Consider the following 6,000-nt stretch of genomic DNA (forward strand, 5'->3'; position numbering starts at 1 on the left):
CCAGTCCTTGGGAGGTGTATAAGAGATCATTTATTTTTCCTCAGTATGTTATATTTTTATCGGACTTGATGAGTTGGCTTACCTAGCGGGATGGGTTAGGTGCCATCACAACTAGTTGGATTTCGGGTCGTGACAGATTGGTATCAGAGCTCTAGGTTCATAGGTTCTACAAGTCATGAGCAAGTGTCTAGTAGAGTCTTGCGGATCGGTATGATGACGTCCATACCTATCTTCGAGAGGCTACATGGCATTTAGGATAAACTTCCCATCTTTCTTTCCTTATCGTGCAGAATTGATTCAGTTTTGAAATATCACTCTTTGAATTCCTTACACGCATGCATGTGTGCATGTGAGTGCTCGGTATCAGTTATGCATTGAAGGCTTTTAATTCTATGAACGAGATTTGAGATGTGCAATTTGTGTTTCGGTAATGGGCCAGTCTGGAGGACTTGAGGTCAGGTGTAGACCGCAGCTTATGCTCGGTAGTTTCAGTTGTAACAACATGTGTATTGAACTTATATGTCCGATAGTGTCCTTATGAGTTGATATATGTGGCTCGATGAGCGGTTGAATGGTGATATGATAAGTACGAGATGACTGCGGGATGTGTTCAGATGGTTTGAAAGTGAAAAAGGGACTTTTTAGTATATGACTCCTGTATCGATTTTGACGTAGAGGCTTGAGTTATGAATGTGTTGAAGGATCTTTCATGTTATGAAATTGTGGGACAAATTAAAATTTTCATGTCTTGTTGATGAGTCCAAACTCAGAAAGATTAATTGATGGCCTAATAGTTGTGGCTGTGAAAGGTCATAGAGAGATGCCAGTTTGAAGCTAAATATGTGGGTTATCACCTGCGAGGTAAATTATTGATGTGTGATCCTTACAATATTGTGTGGAGAATTTTTCTTTACTACCGGTAGGTTAGTGGTATTGGGATTTGAATTTGAATTAGTCAAGAAAGTTGACCTGACTGTCACGAGAATGAAGGTGAGCTTTGGGGACGATTTGAGAAACCATATAGGTTGTGTTGCATGAGCTTGTGAAGAATTTAGTCAAATCTCACTAAGTGTTATGGCAGTAACTAGATATGTGTATTGTAAATTATTGAACGTTCTGATCTATGGCTTTGAGCCAAGTGGGGGAGTCCGCTATCGGCAATTTGATTTCATGGTTATATATTAAATTTAGGTTTTGGTTCGAAACATACTCGTGGGTTAGTTATGACTTATAGAGGTCGAGATCGGGGAAGACTAGAATAATGAAATTCCTGAATACGAGTCATATTACGCTTTATGAGTATATTAAAATCATGGGATGATTAAGTTATTAATTGTGAAGAATGTAATGCGCATGGAACATGAATGCAACCAGTAGTATTAAGGCAGAGTTACTTCTTTGAGTGTTATTGTGTTAATGGGACATGCGTCATTTGGCCTATTTGGGCGGTGCAATTTAGATTTAAGCAGAGTAGATGACTCTTGATAGAGTTCTTATGGATTCAAAAATGTATATGTAGAAATTGAAAATTTTTCGGATTTGTATACCGCTGGAATCAATTATTTGCATTGGATGGTATTGAAACTTGCGGTAATTCTGTATGACTCCTAGTTCTATATTCCAGTGTAAGGGAGGTAAGAGAATGATTTTAAATTCACATAAGGTACTTTCAAAGTAGGCGTTTCAGTTGCGATACTTACGGGGGTGCTTAAGAAGAATACAATGGCTTGTGGGCCTTAGGGCTATGTGGTTTTATGCTGGGAACTCTAGTATTGAGCTTTGGGTAACATTCATGGTGTACGTCAAGTAAGAGTGTCGACTTGAGGGTAATTCGGAAAGGAATCAAAGAAATAGAAGCTTGGTAGTAAGTTGGATCAACACGATAATGAATATGATCAGTTCTTTTCTATAATAATGATGTGGTGATGCTTTACAGATGTTTTAGTGGCAATAACTTGGGTTTGGTAACCTATGTGGCTTGGTCGAGCTAGAGGAATTCATTTTTGATATCTTGATTATGTGCAAACAGATTTCAAAATGTTTGAGCCGGATATTTTCTACCGGTGTGAGAAACACATGGTGTATTGTGATTTTCTTCTGGAAGGGAGCAGATGGAATATTTCTAACTAATCGGGTATGTATTCTACTGGTGACTCAGAGTTGATATGAAATGCTCGTACTTTTCGTATGATGGTCTAATAGAGGTGGTGTGTCTTGTGGGATTGAAAATTTCATGTATAAGGTGCCAGTTTGGTTTTGAAGAAAACACACAAATTTTGTATAGCATGGCCAATTTAAAATATTTAGATCAATGTTATTACAACCTGGTATTTCCCAAGAAAAAGTGTACATTTCAGAGTTTTGAAAATATTTATCATGGGATGATCGTGCTTGATGGATGTGTTAGTCATTTGAGTGTTGAGGTTGTGATCAGTTACGGTGATTTATGTGATTTATGAATTTGGAGACTGGGAGTTCTCAAAAAGTATACTATTTCGGGATTGTGGTATGTTTGAGGTGAGTATTTTATTTAAACTCAGTGGAGGCACTAGTTGCACTAATTGATTGTGATAATTATGCACCATGAGTGCGCATATATGCGAGGCTTGAACCTATGAGCGAACACCGGGGCAATTATTCATGCTCGAGAATGTGCTTAAGCTATTGTATGCCTAGAGTTGACTTTTAATCTTGAATTTATAATGGTTCTCATAATTTGTATCTTTGTTGAGAACTATCTGGGCTATACTTGAGGTTACAAGGAGGCTAATTTCCTGAATAAACTTGGTAGTTACTAATTTTGCGTTAACTTGCCGATTTTGAGGTGTGAAATGTAATTGGCTCACGCCTACAGTGCATCGTGTTATTTATGCCAGTTTAGGAGCATGAGAATCTTATTTCATTTGACATATACATGTGTACTTGTTGGATTACTCCTGTATGATATGCTTGGATTGGAGGCCTGTGACTATGCTAGGTGGATTGTGTTATTGGCAACTGGGTTGCTCGTGCGGTTGATGTTAATATGAGCTCTAGGAGAGTTGGTTATCATTATTAGATTTGTGTGTCTTGGTTCTATTATTAATGATGAGCTCATAGCATTTCGGTTGTGGTGGTGTTTGTTGAACTTGCAAAACAGTTCCCTTCTTTGAGATATTTTCCCTTTTTGGGGTACCCGGATGGTGCAATATTGAGTTCTATTGGGGTGGAATATATGTGGAATAGTCGTGTTTGATAATATAAGGTCATAAGACCTAGAATGTGTACTATCATATTTGATTATGGTATATTTGGGAGGATAATATCGAATGTCGACCTAGAAGGTGATTATGGTTTTGATTGAAATGAAAAAGATCCATGAATTGTTGATCTGATTGGTGGTCAGGTAATTCCGTATGTTTCTTTCATTTTCGGCGGGGTATGAAGGTTTTAGAACGAGGTCTTGTTTGATATGAGGTTTATCACCGACATTAGATTAATTTGAGCAACTAGTGTAATTAGAAAGCATTGCTACGAGCATTGAGATATGTGGTATTTGAGTTGGAATATTTGAGTTATAGTTACGACTTGGTACAACTTGTTCAGAATTATACAATGTATAGATATGAGGTTCAGATCTTATAGGAAAGTTCGGAGGTTGGGAATTTGGATTCTAAGGCTTATAGGGTTGGTTGAATTAAGAAATTTCAGTTATGTGGAGTTATCAGACCTAGATAGGATAGGATGACGTGGGATCACCCCGGGTATGTACATTGTAAGGCTACACGTCGGTTTGATGGCATTGGGAACAACTCTTGGCACGTTCGAGGACGAACGTGTGTTTAATGGGGGAGGATGTAACAACCCAACCATCGTTTTTAGCATTTCCATCCCGTTTAGCTATTTGAAGTCTTGAGTAGTGTTGTTTTGTGTATTATGACTTGCGAGAGTGGTCAAGTTTTATTTTCAGATGATTTAAAATTTAATTGAAAGAATAATTCATGTTTTGGAAGCTTAAGTTGAATAAATGGATCGGATGGTAAAATATGTGTAAATGATCCCGAAATAGATTTTTGATGATTCCAATAGCTCCATATGGTGATTTTGGACTTAGGAGCATGTTCGGAATTCTTTTTGGAAGTTTATAGTTAAATTAGGCTTGAAATGGCGAAAATAGGAAATTTGAGTTTGGAAGTTTGACCGGGGAGTTGACTTTTTGATATCGGGATCAAAATACGATTCTGAAAATTTTAACAGCTTCGTTATGTCATTTATGACTTGTGTTCAAAATTTGAGGCCAATCCGAATTGATTTGATAGGTTTTGGCATCGAATGTAGAAATTGGAATTTGTTAGTTTTAAATAGGCTTGAATTGGGGTGTGATTCATGTTTTAGTATTGTTCAATGTAATTTGAGATATCGACTAAGTTTGTGTCATATTATGTGACTTGTTGGCTCAGATGAGTTTTGGAAGAGTTTTTGGAAGAAATTGGTATTTTGAGCATAAACATGTAATGATCCAAAGGTCCATTTTTTTTTTCTAAAGATCGAAATTTGATTTTGAGACTTCCGAAATTTTTATAATGAATTATAGGAGCGATCTGGAAAGTTTGGGCTAATTTTGTCAAGTCGCGATTGGGTTTTTAATGTGAAACATGAGTTAATTATTTAACGAGCGAAATGGGTATCACACTAAGCAAATGAACTCTAAATTGAGTTTCGATTAAAGGACTAGGTCTATATTATTATTTGTGACTCATAGGAATAAGAATCATCGAATTCCGAGTTCGTATGATGGAGTTAGAGCATTATTAGTGAAATTAAAGATGGCTGGTGCAGTAGGATTTGGTGCGCACCTTTAGCGATTGGATTTGACACTTTTAGCGATGGTAATTGGGCCTTTAGCGACCAGAATCGTGTTTTTAATGCTGTTCTGGTTTTCTTTTTTGCTCATTTTGACATTTTTGGGTGAAAGAACACGACATGGGGGGATTTTTGAGCAAGAAATCATGGGAAATCTTGAGGTAAGTCACTTGTGATCATTTCTACTCTATAATATTGAATTATCATCGAATAATCCGACTAAATTACATGTTTTTGAGGTCTAAATTGAGGATTTGGACCTAGAGATTTGAAAATAAGATTTGGAGGCCGAGTTGTTGTCGGAATTTAGTAATTTTGGTATGGTTGGACTCGTGCTTGAATGGATTGTCGGATTTTGTGAGTTTTGTCGGATTCCGAGATGTGGGCTCCACAGGCGATTTTTAGTTAAATTTTGGATTTTTTGTGAAAAATTAATATTTTCACATGGAATTAATTTATATAAATTGTATTAACTGAATCACATTAATTGTGGATAGATTCAAGGCGTTCAGATGTCGATTTATGAGGCAAGGGCACAGCGGAGTAAAGAACTTCACGGTTTGAGATAAATAACTCTTTTAAACTTAGTGTTGAGGGTATAAACCCCAAATTATGTGTTATGTGATTGATGTTGAGGTGATGCACATGCTAGGTGACGGGCGTGTGGGCCTGTACCCTGTCGCGCCCCCTTTTTCTCACGAAATCGGGTTCATGACATTTGGGAGGACAACTCGTTTCCTTTCGGGAATTGGGTTTGAATTGAAGAGTCGCCACCTAATGATTTAAGTGCATTAGGACACTAAGAAAGGTTTGATTTGAACAACTAGAGATTGGGTAAGGGCTTGAAATTATCCCAAGGGGAAGGTGTTAGGCATCCCTCAGGATCCACTAGTGTGGTTCCCGGCCAGACAATTATTGTGACTTAAGTGCAAATAACACATAGGCAAATAAAACTTCAAGTAAGAGGGGATTTTCACATAATGGTTACAAATGAGCAAAGTTAGAAAGAACAAAGGAAACTGATTTTTGCCTTAGAGAAATAATTTAAAATTTAGAAAAGAAGCAAAGAATCAAGGAAACAAAGGGAAGGGGGATCCTAGGTTTATAAATAATATGGATCATCCCACACAACATCTGGTAATCACTCCTCAGTGAGGG

The sequence above is a fragment of the Nicotiana tabacum genome, chromosome 16 (assembly GCF_000715075.1).
Source record: "Nicotiana tabacum cultivar K326 chromosome 16, ASM71507v2, whole genome shotgun sequence".
NCBI lineage: Eukaryota > Viridiplantae > Streptophyta > Magnoliopsida > Solanales > Solanaceae > Nicotiana > Nicotiana tabacum.